The sequence below is a fragment of the Rattus norvegicus genome, chromosome 13 (assembly GCF_036323735.1).
Source record: "Rattus norvegicus strain BN/NHsdMcwi chromosome 13, GRCr8, whole genome shotgun sequence".
NCBI lineage: Eukaryota > Metazoa > Chordata > Mammalia > Rodentia > Muridae > Rattus > Rattus norvegicus.
This window is the reverse complement of record NC_086031.1, coordinates 15,964,049-15,980,563: the sequence shown is the minus strand read 5'-3', so window position 1 is coordinate 15,980,563 and position 16,515 is coordinate 15,964,049. Positions and strand designations below refer to the sequence as shown.

The window sequence follows — 16,515 nt, the reverse complement described above, 5'->3', positions numbered from 1 at the left end:
CCTTGTTCTCTTACATTTTCTGTCCCTTTTCTCTTTCACACAATTCTCTCCCGGACCCATTTTCTTTTTCTCCCCTTCCCCCATCTCCCCTCTCCATGTGTTCTTGGCATGACTGACCCCCTCTCTTTGTTATTTAACTCCCCTTCCCATGCCCTAAATAAACTCTATACTACACTATACCCATCACGTTACTTCAAGGGAAAGGGGGTGAAGCACCTGTCCCATCTCACCATACCAAGCACACTATCAAACATATACTGGCTCACTTTTTTTATAAAACACAATGTTGTTATCATGACTGGGATTTAGAAACTCACAGGTTCACATTTTCCACTGCCACAGGGTCTTTACAGCCATCAGATTGCTCCCTAAACCTTTCCATTCAAATACTGGAAAATTGGTAAGCAACCCACACACACACACACACACACAATGGTCAGTATAAACATCTCCTGGTACCAAGGGAGGACTGTGGAGCTCCCAGACACCCTTTGGTTTCCTTGGGAATAGACGCATTCATAGTTTGACTGGATTTCTTGCTGACTCCTTATTCTAGCAAGTTTCTCCTTGGATGAGATCTTTTTCCTCTCTCTTCTGAGGCAGTTCCTCTCTTGTGAAATCCTAGGCCTACATGAACTCTTCTCCTTGTTTCTTCTCAGACACTGTCTGGAGGTTTATCATGTGATGACCTGATTATCTAGCTTGGCTGTCTATTTTCATTATTAACTTTTCCTCAGGTACACAGGTAGGAGTAATTAATAATTTCTACATTCATCCAGAAGGGTATATCTTTACGGATACTGTAAGACTCAAAGTGTGTTAACTACCAGGAGACCTCCCAAGTGAGGCAGTAGCATGCAGATCGATGAAAATGCAAGAAGTTTATTTTGCAGTGCTTCAGGGTCAACCTTCAATCAGTCCCTTGTGGTGAGTGACTGGAAGGCGACCATGAATGACTATTACAAATAGTGTTTATACCTTTAGAGATACAGGTTACATCATCAAGTTTACAGTTTAAACTTATATGGCTTAACTTAATGTCTCCGAAGACACTTCAATTAAGAAAAAATTTCATATAATTTCTATCTTGCATTGGTAAACAATAATTTTATATAAATTTAAAGATTTAAAACTATGAAAAGTTATATATACAATAGAAACTAGCTCTTATTCTTGTCAGAAATCTGCTAAATGTAAAGTTAAATGTTTAAACTTATTATGACAGAGACTCCCAAAGCCTAACAGTCGTGCCCCCCCCATCCCCCACAGTGACAAGACTGCCTGGATTGAGGTATGTTAACCACTGAGAAGCACTACTTCATTGACTTGTATGCTTTTAGGTCTCAACCTATAGTGTGGACAAACAGAAGAAACCCAAAGAGTTAAATGTCTCATATTTGCCTAAGACAAAATGAGCCATTTCTCCCATGTTCCTACTGCATAGGAAAAAGCTTTTCATCTTTTGGTTCTGATGGCCAGAGTGATTGTGCCCATGTTTTGAGACCAGAAGGCCCTGGGAACTATTTTGATAGTAGACTATTAACCAAACTCTGTCTCTTTAATTAGTATATGATACCTAGATTATAATTTATTCTTCTCACATTTCTGACTACATTAACAGCTAAGTTAACTCTAACTTGAGAACTAGAAAACAGACCTACCTTCTTATCTAAAGGTAATCCACCATCTTATTGACTCATTAGTCAATTTGTTGACTAGTTAAGACTATCATATCTCTTATCAAAAGGTGTTTCTCATGACAAATGTAGATGATCAATTATCATATTCAGAAGGTCAAGGTTTTGAGTGTCCTTTAATTCTCTTTTAAATATATACTTCAAAATGTTTCTCATTATCCTAAATTATATATATATATATACCTAGAGAGAGAAAAGAAAGTCTTCTTTCTCCTGCTCCATGAAAGGTTTTTGTCTTCCCTAAGCTCACCTTAAAGACTGTTAACAACTTTTAACAACTTTATTTCTTTTATAAATTTTAAGTTCCAAAAAACCCACCCAAATCTACCTGTCCTAGACCAAATCCATCTAGATAAGTACACCTAAAAATCAACAGTCTAAGTTCCCATTTGCTACCTATTCCAAAGTGTGGAATTCCTCTCCAGATCCTGGGGATTGAGACTCCCCTCACCCTAACCACCAAGACCTAAGGGTTTCAAATATACATATAAGAAAAAAAAGTCCCCCAAATGAACTTAACTTTATTCTCTCTACAATGTGTGTGTGTGTATATATATACATATATATATATAATATATATATATATTAGAGAGAGAGATGTCTCTGTGTGTGTGTGTGTGTGTGTGTGTGTGTGTGTGTGTGTGTGTGTTTCAGCATTTTATCAAGTCCAGAAATTTACTTAAAATCCAAATCCAGGACAGCTCCAAAAAGACTACACACAGATGTTCCACTCTGCTCTCACAGAAACAGACACTTCTGCTGGACCTGCTCCTTCTTGCCCTTAGATGGCTGCAGAGACCCTGGATAGCAAGGAAACATGCAATTCTCTTAAGGCTGGACCAACACTTTCATCTCCATTTTCTTTGATTTTCCAGATATGTGATGCTCCAAAGTCAGCAAAAAGTAAATAAAAATCAGGATGCCCCTATTCTTGTTTCACTATCACCTCTGTTTTTCCTTGTTTTTTTGTTTTTGTTTTTTTTTTTTTTAAATTAGATCAAAGCTGAGAAATGTTGGCATTTCTTTTAGGCTCCACCCAACAGTTAGTTGTCAACAGCCAGGTAAGCCAAGCTAACAATATAAGGGGTGGTTTGTCCCCTCCTCTCTCTCACTCCCTCTGTCTTTTCTCTCTTTGATACTCTTTCCTTCCCTTCTCTTCTTTTCTTCTCTCCTTTTCTTCTTCTTATTCCTCTCTCTCTCTCTCTCTCTCTCTCTCTCTCTCTCTCTCTCTCTCTCTCTCTCCCTTTCTCTCCCTCTACTCCCTTCTCAACTCCTTTCTGTATGCCCTAAGTAAACCATATTCTTCACTGTACTCATCATATGGGTGGCCTCATCAGGAGAAGGGGATGCTTCCACAGGGTCCACTGAGGTATCACTTCCACCTCACCATACCATGCTGTGCTTTATCGCACATATCCTAGCTCTCTTTTTAATAAAACAAAACAGGCAGATGCCCTGAAAGTTTACCACCTACTAGTATAAGGTCATATGCTTAGTGATCACAGGTGCTAGATTCAATCTCAATGTTTTCCCATTTCTCAGTCCATAGGACTGGGCAGTTTCTGTTGCTAAAATCCAAAAGAAGACAAAAGGTTTGGTGGCCAGACCTGATAAGAATAGGGGGCATCAAGGGAGGCGAAGGACACTGAGGAGTGTGCTGAGTTTAGGGAGAATAAGGAACATAGACCTTGTTGTGATTTCTGCCAAAGATGAGGACTGGGTTTGAAAACTTCAGCATGCACATAAAAGTCTTGGAGAATGGTACACTTACAAGCCCAAGATGGGAGTCAGAGACAGGTAACTCCTGGGAGTTCTCTGGAAAATGAGACTTCATAAATAAGCAGGTTGCAGATTTAGTGACGAAACTTGCTTCAAAATAAAAAATGTTATCTAGAATGCTAGAGAAATTCCTGTATCACTGATCTCAGTCCTCCACCTGCACAGTACACATGTGCACATATATCTTCAGCCACATGCACATACAACAAGAACAGTAGGGTTAGTGTCTATGTTGATTTTTGTCAAAACCTTATAAAGAACATACTGAGACTCAGAAAACACTGGGCTCTAAGATTTTCAGTAGAAGTATTGGCTTAGTATGGAAACATCATATTTAACCTTGAATGACTGCTCTGAAGAGGTAGAGCCTGAGCTACTTTAGTATGGCCTGTACATCTGGAACTCCTTGGAGTGGGCAAAGGATTTTACTCCTGTGAGTATCATGGAAGGAGAACATCTATGGTTTCTTATCAGCCTCTTCTCTTTCTTGTCATTTGTTTTTAGAGGGGACATAGATTGAGTGTCTCTAAGGTTTTGAGCAGAAGGAAGGTCACTGTTATGGTTTAAATGTAAATGTCCTCCACTGGCATATGTTTTTGAAAACTTAGATACCAGCTGGAGATCCTGTTTGGGAATATAGTGGGAGCCATTAGGAGATAGAGCCTCACTGAAGAAAGATGATCAGTAGGGGTGGGTCTTGATGTTTGATAGCAGAGACTACTTCTTCTGGCACTCTGCCTTTCTACTATGGAAATAATATCATCACCTGCTTCCTGCTCCATTCTCCATGCTTTTGCCGACACTGCCAATAGTAGGTCTAGAACAATAATCTAGAAACAACCCTTCCTCCTTTATTTCCTACATGTCATATATTTAGCACTATTCATGACAAACATGAGTAAGAAAAACGTGTGTGTCATTTGATTCACATAAAATATAAACAGCCAACCACAATGAGGTTTTCCCATAAGGCTGTGTTGAGAAGTCTCCCTCACTGCCAATCTGACACTAATACTTAAGATAATGACATAGGTATGATCCACTGAATTATCACAAGCACTTGTTCTATGGTTCATAGTTTGGCAAGTAAGATGTAGAGTGGATGTTCAGAGTACTCATCTCTCTATATGTGAGATAGGAAAACTGGCGGTAACATATATAAACTTCCCTTACAACAGAATGAAACTCAATATTTAGAGATGATGGATAGAGCCAGTACTATTTACATTTTGGCCTATGCTTGCATTAAACCTGTCATTTTGCCTTTTATCTAGATAGCTGTTAGTTTCCAGAGAGATAAAATATATATCTTATTATATGATGGTTAAGTGAGAAATGTAGATGACATTACTCCCTTAAGTCTTTTACAGTTTTGTCAAGGAATGATTGGGAGCAAAAGATAAAAAGTTCTCCAGGGTCAAAGCGAAGGAGACAACAATAGATTGAGCTCAACAGATAGCAGGATTCCAGGCTTTAAAAATCCTGACATGTGTATCGAGATGACTCTCTTTGAAAGTTTTATCTACAAAGGAAACCCAATGTACCTTTGGGACAGGTGATTAATGTTTTTGTTTGAGAAGGAAAGCTGGTATATACTGATGTCATGAAGAGCAGATAGGATATCGTATTTAGAACTGTAGAAACAGTTGTTTAAAAGTCACTGTCATTCACTATCCATGAACTTCTGAGAGATTATGTATACAGTTTGGGGAGAGGCTCAGTGCTGTATTCTGCTTAGATGTTGTCTGTCGAGAGAATGTGTCTAGCCTGGGACAGGTAACAAGGGAGCTCCAGCTTAGCTCAGTGGTAATCTTATCTTGTCATTGTCTGGGAGTGCACATAAGATTTCTATGGGAGATTTAGATGTATCACTATAAGTGAATACCTTTTCAATGTTCCCAATGCTAGTCGCAGGTGAAAGACACAGTCCATGTCTCTAAAGTGTTTACTGAATATTCATGGTAGAAAATAGATCCATACTGAACCTGGAAGAGTGGGCTTGAGATTGTTTACCTTTTGCAGGGAGGAATATCAGGGAAGGCAAGCTTATCTAGGGCCTCAGGGCCTCTATGTACATCATTAGCTTGGAGAACTCTGTTCTGGGCCTACTTGACCACAGGCTACGTTTCTTTATGAGGGGCTGTGGTGTATGTTCCAGACCAGGAATCTGACAGGGAGTCAGGAGTCCCCTAAATCTAAGAGGGTTGTCCATCGAGTTTTGTGGGCCTCAGACCCACTCTACCTTACCAAGCTTCCTGGCATGGTTTTACCATCTTACGGGGCTTGAGTGCAAAGTTCTATTCTCTTTTCTTGGTAAATGTCTAATGAGCATTTTAATTAAAAATACATTTCCTTTGTTTTCTAATTACTGTAAATTTGATAAAATCTAAATTACCTAAAAGATAAGCCATTGGAATTTCAAAATTGAGCTAATTGAGGTGAGAGGACTCATTCTGAATATAAGTAGCATTGTCCCATGGGCTACTGTCATGGACTGACTGAACAAAGAGTTAGAGATTAGAACACAAGTTTAATCCATTTCTGTCTCCTGACTTCACATTAAATCTTACCAGATATCTTATGTACCTGCTGCCATTGACTTCCCTATTATAGTTATTTGTACCTTCAAGCATAAGCCAAAATATACCCTTTCATTCTTAAGTTGCTTTTGGCAGACATTAGGTCACTGCAGTGAGACAAATTATTACTATAGTGTTTTCTCAAAATCTGAGTATACACAGAGCTCCTATGTGTGCTTTAGCACTCCCTAGTTCTTTTTTGGTCTTGTCTCCAAACTCTTTACTGGATGCAATGCTCAAAGCCTTGTAATAATTATTCTCTGCTCTCACATCCTTTATGTCTATATTTACCGAACATGAAAAATAAACATGCCCAAGTGTTTAAAGATCATACCAGCACGGAGGTTCAATATTTCAGATGGCAATTTGGTGAGTCCCAAGTGTATGAAAGTAACAGAAATAATACATATTATGACAATTGTAACTGGAACTCCAGTGACCAGGCTTGCTCATGCTAGCTCCATAACTCTGGAGTGTGGATGAAGACTTTCATATTGTCCGAGGGAGGATGAGAACCATTTGGCAGTGTAGTAAATAAGCAAGTAGTAAGAAATGTAGCAGATATTACTGATGTTTTCAGTGATGTTAAATAAGTCTCCAACATCTTGAGCATCTCAAAACCATAGAAGAGAATTGTTCAGAGTGTTATGAGAAGTGTCCAGAGCTAGAATCAGAGTCCATCGTATATTTTCCTCTAATATGAACTCAACACAATTAAATGATGATACAAAAGAAGAGACTTCTAGCATAAGATGCTACAAGCATTAACATTTCAATGAAAAAGAAATAAGGAATACCTCCGTGACCAAGATGTTTGCAAGTACAAGCATGATGCCTGAGTTTGAGGTTCAAAATCCTCTTAGAGACATGTGTGATAGCAGGCTTGAGATTACAGCTCAGGGGAGGTCAAGACTGGTGGATTTCTGTGGCTTATTTGCCAAGCAGCCTAGCCAAATGGCTGTTATGAGTAAAACTGAAAGACATCGTATCAAAAAGTAAGGTGTAATTACAATCTGAGAATTGACAATCAAGCTTTTTCTCCAATGTCTAATAGACATGTGTACAGTCATTCATACACACACACACACACACACACACACACACACACACACACACACACACACGTACTCAAATCTCAAATCCACAAAACCATGCTTTCTCTAGTCTTAGTGAATTTATTGAATTAAATTTCTAAATGATGTGGTATTAAATTGTGAACACAGGATTTAGAGGGAGAAATAAAGTAGTACAAAGTGGTTCTCTTAGACACAATTCGTCCCCAACCATGTCCCTACTTTCTTAAATGTACATTTGGGACTGTAATGCAAACAGAGTTGGCTGGTTTAAATTATGTTTCGTGGTATCTATGTAATGTGTGCTCATATGTCAGTTGATGCACAGGTACATGTGTGTTCTCATGTGCTGTGGCTCACACCTACTTTCTTCCTCAGTCACTTTCCACTTTGTTATTTGAGCAGGATTTCTCACTGAACCTGAGCTTACCAGTTTGGCTATAGTAGAATGCTTTCCTAGCACATGTGAGGCTCTCAAAGCTATCTCCATACTCTCAAAAAGAAGTAAAAGTGTACTCACATTCCATTTATCCCTAAATCCCATCTCATAATGCACACAGCTCTTACAGTGTTTGATTGGGTATCCATTACTGTCCACCTGTAATAATTACTTATAAGCTGCATTCTTGGAAAAAGTCCTTGATGTCAAATATTGCATTCTTCTGAGAGCAGGCACTTTGCCATAAGTCACAATTTGAATTCTTTTGACTTTAACAGCATTTGCTTTCAGTTGTTAAAGATGAGACACACATAAAACTTACACAAGTAAATGGTATCCTTTGGTGCTAGACTTAGTATTATTCAAGATTAGGAATAAACTTAGAAAAAATTGTGTCCCCCTAAAACCCTTCAAACTGGGGGAAGGATGAGAACCAGTTGGCAGAGATTTGAACATGTAGGAAAGACAGAAAACATAAACTACTGATGTTTTTGGTGGTAGCAAATAATTTTCAGAAACACAGGATTTGAAACTTAAGGAGAGTGGTATTTTCTCACAGTCTGTGATACACTTTTCTGTATTACATATTCCAGGCAATCTTCACCTCTTTCTCATCTTGAAAATTTCCCACGTGGTTAATGGCAGATTTTGCTCTTTGTGAAAACCAAGAATACCTAATAAAAGCACCACAAGTCCCTGCTGTTACTATTCACAGAGTATTAAATGTTCCTTCAGTAACTACTAGCTAGAGAGAATATTTTTGTTTACCAAGGTGAACATAAAATTATACAAGCAAACTGTAACAATGCATCTGAGCAATATAGTCTAAAATTAATACAGTAGAGAGAAGCAAATTAGTACCATATCCTTATTGTAATCTTGTACTTTAAGAAAAATGTATGGGGAATACAGACAAGGAAGATGAGTGCAGAGAGAAGAAAGCTCAGGAGAAAAAAGAAACAAAGAAAGTGTCTGTAGTAAATGTGAAGGATATGTTTGTTCTTCTAAAAATGAGACATGGAGAGAGTACCATAGGAATTCAGGCACCCCGACTGGCAGTTTGGCAGCTGTGAAGTTTGCTTTGCTTGCATGGAGGAATGGCACAAGCAGTGACCCTGAAGGGTGCTAACCATTTTGTGTCCATGTTAGCTCTTGTCTGAAAATGAAATTACTGAAGAATATATATCCCAGAAAGCAAGAGAATTGCATATACTTTTTCCTCATCTTTATTGAAAGTACCTGGTAATGACTTAAAAATAATTCAGCTATTTACTTATTTGTTAGTTAGTTTGATAATTAATAAATTCACTATGTCAGACTCCATTATTTTCTGGCTTGAAAAGCTGCCTCTAACTTCTGACAAATATGGTCTAGCATCTGGTTTGTGTGTGTTGGTGTGTGCATGCAGGTGTGCATGTACATGTATGTGCATCTTTGCATATGACCAAGGCCAATGACAATTTTTCTCTCAGTTGTTTCCATCCCTTACACTTTTGAGAGAGTGTCTCCTATTACAATTATTTATTGCTTACTCATTTGGCTACACTGTCTGCCTAGGAAGCCCCAAGGATCCTAGTGCCTCTTCCTCAGTGATAAGGTTATAGAAGAATGTTAACAAGTCCAGCTTTTACATGGATTCTGAGGATCCAAATCCAGTTCCTTGTAGTTGCATTTCAAGCAATTAACTAAAAATTGAACATCCCTAATCCCTAGAATGTCATTAAAGTGAATGAAAAATGATAAAAGAATGTAAGAGAACGGTGCTTTTTTTCTCCTTTAAAGTGTTACCTCCTCTCCCCGGTAATTGAGTCAAAGTAGGAACAGTTTAGTAAAATAAAATGATAGGAGAGGTCCCATGCTAGCTCCTATTCTCTACTAATTATGTGGTTCATGCTTTTGAAGTGCTATATTAGAATGCACACATAAACTCTTCTCTTTTTACAAGGAAGGAATCTGACATTGACAGGTGTTACATGACTTTTTCAAGTTAAATAGAGAGAAAGTTTTTCATTAGACATTAAACAGGCTCTTGAGAACTTTTGAAACTTCTACAACACTGTTTCTGCTTGAAAATTAAGCTGCACAATGAAGATCATGGTGAACCATCTAGGAGATACAGTGTAACACCTATGCAAAGCTACAATGCTCATGGAATAATGCTGGTGCCAAATAACAATAGGCCACACTAAAAGACTGATAAACCAAGACATGAATAAGGAATAGAATGTGTCTAGAGATATTTGGACAGAGGATATAAACAAAAACTTTGCTCATAATGGATGTTTGGAATAATGACAGCCTATTCTCAGGTAAAATCATTTAACAGGAGACCGTAGGACAGGATTAGTTGCACACATTTTTGTTCCTATACTCCTAGAAGCAAAGAAAAACAAAATGTCTCTCCTTATCCTTTGAATGGAAACTGTTCTACACAAGTTAATATTTTTGAACACTGGGTACCCCCACCTGTTTACAAACTGGTGTGATTTTTTTAAGGTGGTAATGATTAGCTGGAGGGAGTGGATCACTGGGAATGGACCATGATGATGGACAGCCAAGTCTACTTCCTGTTCACTTTATCTCTCCTATGGTTGCAATGTGTCCAGTTTGTCTACAGGTACTGCTGACTGGCAGTCCCTGCCCACTATCAGTTTTTCCTTTAAATGAAAGAATTCATCCTCTTAAACCAGATTAACCTTTATTTTTTAAACAGTTTTCATCAGTTTTGTTTGTTTGTTATTTGTTATTATCACAGCAGTTGAGAAAATAATTGAAAAAGTTCACATCTATTTGGGAGGGTTGCAATACAGTATTTGTTTAAAGAATTAAGTATAGGGATATAGACTACACTACTCATTGGAATGTTCTATGACAAGGGGATTGTTCTGCATTGTGCTGAAGTGAGTGCTGTTATGAATGATAATTATAAACTTGAAATATGGTTACTAAAACTATAAACTGACTTCTTAAAATTTATTCAATTTTATTGAATTTACATTTTTATTTACACTTAATTAAGAAATCCTGAAACTGTCCTTAATCTGATCCTAGTTCTAATTTAGAACCTTTAAAATATGCTGCAATTTCATAAAGATGAGGAAAACATATTGCCTGATTTAGTGAAAATATTCAGTCCGAGTAAAATTATAATTTCAGAATCATCTTGAGAGCCTGTATCCCACATCAGTCTTTTGTAAGATCTCTTTGCCCAGGTCATATACCTGGTTTCTGGTGCTCCAATAAATCGGCTACAATTGAAATTTACAACTTGTGAGCTGTGAGTCTTCTTAGATGATGAATTCCAAGGTAAAGAACATTCATTGAATTTCCATGAAAAAACTTGCTGTCTTCAGCTGGTGTGTGTGTGTGTGTGTGTGTGTGTGTGTGTGTGTGTGTGTGTGTGTTACAAGTATATATTCATTATTTCATTAAGTCATTGAAAGTAGGATACAAATTCACAAATAATATTTGATCACTCTAATGGTAATTAATGACTTTTAATAAGGTAGCATCTAAACTCGTGTAAGAAACAAACCTATGAGCATGTCTTTGAAGAAGTTTCTAGATTGAGTTAATTGAGGAATATATCTTAGATAAGAGTAGTACCTGTCCACAGAGCAAGTCCCAAAGAGAATGAAAAGAAGGAAGGAGCTGCTCAGTAGCATCCATTTCTCAGATTCTAGACCACAGATGCTGTTATGACCTGCTGCCTCAACCTGTCACTGTACCTCCCCTGCTATGATGGATTGTTCCCCCAAACTTAGCCAAAACAAACCTTCCTCTTTTAGCAGAATTTGTCAAGTGACTTGTAGTGGAAGCAAGTGACTAATGCAGCCATGAAGCTTTTTTGTAGGTCAAACTGTTTGTCAGAATATTTCTCAATATTCTCCTCCAGATTTCATAAGTCATCAAAAACACCAGGCACCTGTGACTTTCATTTTTCCTACAAAGGCTGTAGTGAAGGGAACTGTTGGCTTTAGGTAATCACTGGCATACCTGTCCCCTTCTCTACAAAACAGATGCTTCTGCTCTCTGTTCTTTTCTCCTACATTTCTTCCTCCTCGTGTTGTACAAGTTGGTCTTTTGACATGTTCATTGGAGGATCACATTGTCTATCCCCAAGTGAGTCTTGAGTTCTAAGCTTCACTTTTTCTGCATAAGGATACTGTTTTACAAAGTATTTTATTTATTACTCTCTTACATTAATACTTGTTACAGACTTTACTAAGTCTACTTCACTAAGTGTGCAGCTGAACACATGGCAGAGACAGTGGCTTTCTTTTATAATAGAGAGAGGCAAGAATAGAAGAAAGCTGAATGTATCTTTTATCCCTCTAGCAACAGCAGGTTTTACATCAATTTCAGTCAGTGGTCCTAATCATGGTGATGTTGAACTGGATTCCAGAAGTGTTTGAGCTCCTGGAAAAAAAGAGTTTGATGAATGAAATACACAACAGAAAAGACAGGAAGGATGAAGTACAAGTTTTTCCCTCTGAAGGGAAAATTTTAAATGAAAATGTGAGGGGACTCCTGCCAGTTACCAACTGTCAAATGACATACCATTGCAAAAGAGTGGAAAATACAGCTAATAAACAGTTAAGGACAGGAATTTCTGATACACATTTTGAATGAGATGTTAAAATAACAGACTTTTTTTTGAAAATGAGAGACAATGATAGTAAATCTGATAGTAAATCATGCCTTTGTAGGTTGAAAAATGGAAGTCTTTTAGAAGCATCTATAATTTGTGGTGTGCGTGTGTGTGTGTGTGTGTGTGTGTGTGTGTGTGTGTATTATGTACTTTTTCCATCACTCTCCCTCTCATTCCCTTGAAAGAAGTTCTCACCTTGACCCTGCTAACAAGATGACAGCCATCAAGCCCCAAAATTTTGCCACACCAAAAAAAGGGGGGGGGGGGTAAAGGAACTATATGGAGTCATGCCTACAACAGAGTTGGGGAAGGTAATGAAAGGTAAGGTAACAATATTTGGCTGTGTCACCAGAAAGACTGTAAGTGGCAATTGTGAGCTAGTTCTAGTGGCTACACATAGCCAGCAATCCCTAAAGTGGCCAGGTCAGGTGACATTAAGGAGTTGGTACTCCAAGGTCAAGGTCTGAGGTAAAAAGAGAAATGACAAGTTAGTTCCATTTATCGAGGTTGCAGGGAATGTTAAGGAGGCAAGGACCTCAGAGGAGTGTTTGATAACTTCTCCTACTTTCCTACTACCTAGAGGTTGGGCAAATGAGACATATATTCCCTGGACGTGGATAGTACTTACTGTGGACCCAGCTTGGTTTTTACGAAAGGGCTTACCAACAACTCCTATCTCACACCTTGGATTCCATGGGTCTTGTGTGTAGAAAAAGAGTTTCTTGTGTTTTTGGTAGAAGAAATGATTGGTTCATGATCCTAGCATTCATATCTGACTAGACCAATACAGAAGCCTCCATGTTCATCTGGCCACTTTGGGCAGTAAAGAGAAAGCAAGCAAACAGATCATAATATTGACATGGGATAACAGATACAGGAATGGCAGCAATTTGAATTGGTTCCTGGAATTCAGCTATGGAGCATTTTCCTGACCTTCTATGGAAACACTGTTTATTATCAGTGGGCATTTCATGAACCTCAAATTTCCAGATGCAAGGGCTACCCTGGATTGAAACAAACAGCATGGGGAGGATGAGAAGCTCAGTCTAATCCAGTGGTGTTGAGCACAGCTAATGCAGTGGAGTCTCATTTGCTGGAATTGGGGACAAGGTAGGTGATACTGATCTCTCTGTAGCTTAAGAGATCACAGCCCTGTTATGGTTGATGTGTATGAAGAATTTTTATGTGGAGGAATGAAAGGTTTGCAGTCAGGTAAGTAGACCCAATGAGAGAGTCCCTCGAGTTTAGCAGCTGTAAGGGTCACAAGAATTTTCTTGAAAGGGCCCTGCCATTTAGAAGACAGGGGTAAAGACCAATAGTCTAGAGGGAATAGAAGAACTTAGTCTCCTATATTGACAGACAGTGGACAGGGGACAAGGTGTGGCCATGGAAGATGATGGTCAGTAAAGATGAATAAGAGAAGCAGAGGTGGCAAAAAAATGGGGTGAGTAGATGGTCTGGGAGGGTTGAGCATTTAGGTGAAAGACCAGGAGTTAGGATTAGACATCCATGCATGAGTTCAAAAGCTAAGATGAAGAGAGATTTCATGGGAATCTTGTAGCCTGAAAAGAGACAGACATAAGAGTTTTACCCAATTGAGGTGATATTCTTGTGACAGGTTCAAAATAGTGGTTTTTTAAAGAGTGGTTGGTTCTTTCTACCTTACCTGAAGAATGGGGATGGAAGGGAATATGAAATCACAGGGGATTTCTAGGGCTTTATGTGAGGAGCTGTCCGAGGAGCTGTCCTCACAAACTCCATTACAAGATGGCACCGGCATCCGGCAGAACGCACCTAGTAAAAAGGGCAATACGCAGGTGCCTGGTAACTTCCCTACTCAAAGGGACACATACGTTTTGGTACGTCATATGGCATAATTGGCAGCGACCAGTCAGAGAGTGACACGTCCTAGGCGAGGATAGTTTCCTATATAAGGGACGGTTATTCCTCACTCTCCGTCTCCGCATTGTAAGCTTATGATCTCCCTCTCAAGACGCATTAAAGCTTTTCTGTAGTAGGATCCTGTGTGTGCCGCGTCGTTCCTGCTGGCGAGACGAAGCGCGGGACATCTGGTGCCGAAAACCCGGGAAAGACCTCGCCATCGTCAGCACATTCGGAGATCCCTTGGCGACAAGGAGGATTCAGAACTGCAGGTAGATACGTTCGAAGAGGCAGCCCTCTCTTGGACTTTGGTCTGGGATTGTCACCGCCTTGGGAAGGATTTGTTGAGGCTATAGTATTTGTCCTGGGAGCCACCCTACTCTTTATGTTCTGTTTTCACCGTTCTCTATTGTGGTGGCCTTACATTGGGTTAATGGTAGCTGCACTGATCTTACGCCCATGGCGATGCTACTTGGAGGAAAGGGCGAAAAGGGATGGTTGTCAAAACTCAGGTGACAGCAAATGCTGGCGAGGATGTGCAGAAATAGGAACACTCCTCCATTGTTGGTGGGATTGCAGACTGGTACAACCATTCTGGAAATCAGTCTGGAGGTTCCTCAGAAAATTGGACATTGAACTACCCGAGGACTCAGCTATACCTCTCTTGGGCGTATACGTAAAGGATGCCCCAACATATAACAAAGACACATGATCCACTATGTTCATAGCAGCCTTATTTATAATAGCCAGAACCTGGAAAGAACCCAGATGCCCTTCAACAGAGGAATGGATACAGAAAATGTGGTGCATCTACACAATGGAATATTACTCAGCTATCAAAAACAATGCCTTTATGAAATTCATAGGCAAATGGATGGAACTGGAAAATATCATCCTGAGTGAGGTAACCCAATCACAGAAAAACACACATTGTATGCACTCATTGATAAGTGCCTATTAGCCCAAATGCTTGAATTACCCTTGATGCACGGAACACATGAAACTCAAGAAAGATGACCAAAATGTGAATGCTTCACTCCTTCTTTAAAAGGGGAACAAGAATACCTTTGTCAGGGAATAGGGAGGTAAAGTTTAGAAGATAGGCAGAAGGAACACCCATTCAGAGCCTGCCCCACATGTGGCCCATACACATACAGCCACCCAATTAGATAAGATGGATGAAGCAAAGAAGTACAGGCCTACAGGAACCGGATGCAGATATCTCCTGAGAGACATACCCACAATACAGCAAATACATAGGTGAATGCCAGCAGCAAACCACTGAACTCAGAACGGGACCCCCGTTGAAGGAATCAGAGATAGGACTGGAAGAGTTTGAAGGGGCTCGAGGCACCATATGAACAACAATGCCAAGCAACCAGAACTTCAGGAAGTAAGCCACTACCCAAAGACTATACATGACCTGACCCTGGGCTCCAACCTCATAGGTAGCAATGAATATCCTAGTAAGATCACCAGTGGAAGTGGAAGCCCTGGGTCCTGCTAAGACTGAACCCCTAGTGAATGTGACTGTTGGGGGGAGGGTGGGAATGGGGGGAGGATGGAGAGGGGAACACCAATACAGAAGGGGTGTGGGAGGGGTTAGAGGGATGTTGTCCCGGAAACAGGGAAAGGGAATAAAAATCGAAATGTAAATAAGAAATACTCAAGTTAATAAAGAAAAAAATTATAAAGTACCTCATTTTTGTAAGTAAAATTGTTCAAGCATATTAAATGTAAGTACCATGAATGCCATTAAACTATTGGATTACATTTCAATTTGACATCTCCTCATCTAATTTTAAAGGTAGTGTTTTTATTGTTTTATTATATTATGGAGAGGTGTACTCATATGGATTGTTCTGAGGAAATTATTAAATTATTCTTATCATGTAGCTCTTCCTTCAGAAGCCAGAAGTCAGTATTTATTAAAATATAATATACAATCAGCTTTTCATATACCTTTAAGGCTTATTAAATGAAGTTCCTAATTTAAAAAAAAAGTTCCTCTGACATTTCTGTGCAAGAATGAGATAGGAAATGGTTAATATTTGGTCAAGGAAAAGATTGGAAATATTAAGAAGCAGGCATGATTGTTAGGTGATTGTGGAGTCTTCTATTGGTATTACCTAAAGAGAAAGAACCCTGGAGACAGGTCGAGTCTGTAAGCCCTTGTAAGTTATGAGCTGTGACAGATTAAGAGAAGAGAAGACAGTTATAGATGACCCAAAGCTTAATTGTTTTGATTCTCAGTAAAGAGTTCAGCTGCTGCTAAGGTACAAGTACAAGGTTCCCATCCTTGGATGGTTAAGATCTTTTTTTTTTTTTTTTTTGACGCTATAGGTGAAAAAAGGGTCCCAGTTGGTGACCTAGGACCACAAAGGCAAATCCCTTTTTTCAGTTGCACAGAGGGAAA

At 39.1% G+C, this 16,515-nt stretch overlaps 1 long non-coding RNA gene across 1 annotated transcript; it reads right to left on the bottom strand.

Moving 5' to 3' along the window:
- Positions 1 to 2,655: 2,655 nt before the first annotated feature.
- On the bottom strand, positions 2,656 to 15,352 carry LOC134481470 (uncharacterized). The gene is made up of 2 exons (XR_010056959.1): positions 13,885 to 15,352; positions 2,656 to 11,986 (listed from the first exon to the last, which is right to left on the bottom strand). It is a non-coding gene; the product is annotated as an uncharacterized LOC134481470 (long non-coding RNA).
- Positions 15,353 to 16,515: the final 1,163 nt, after the last annotated feature.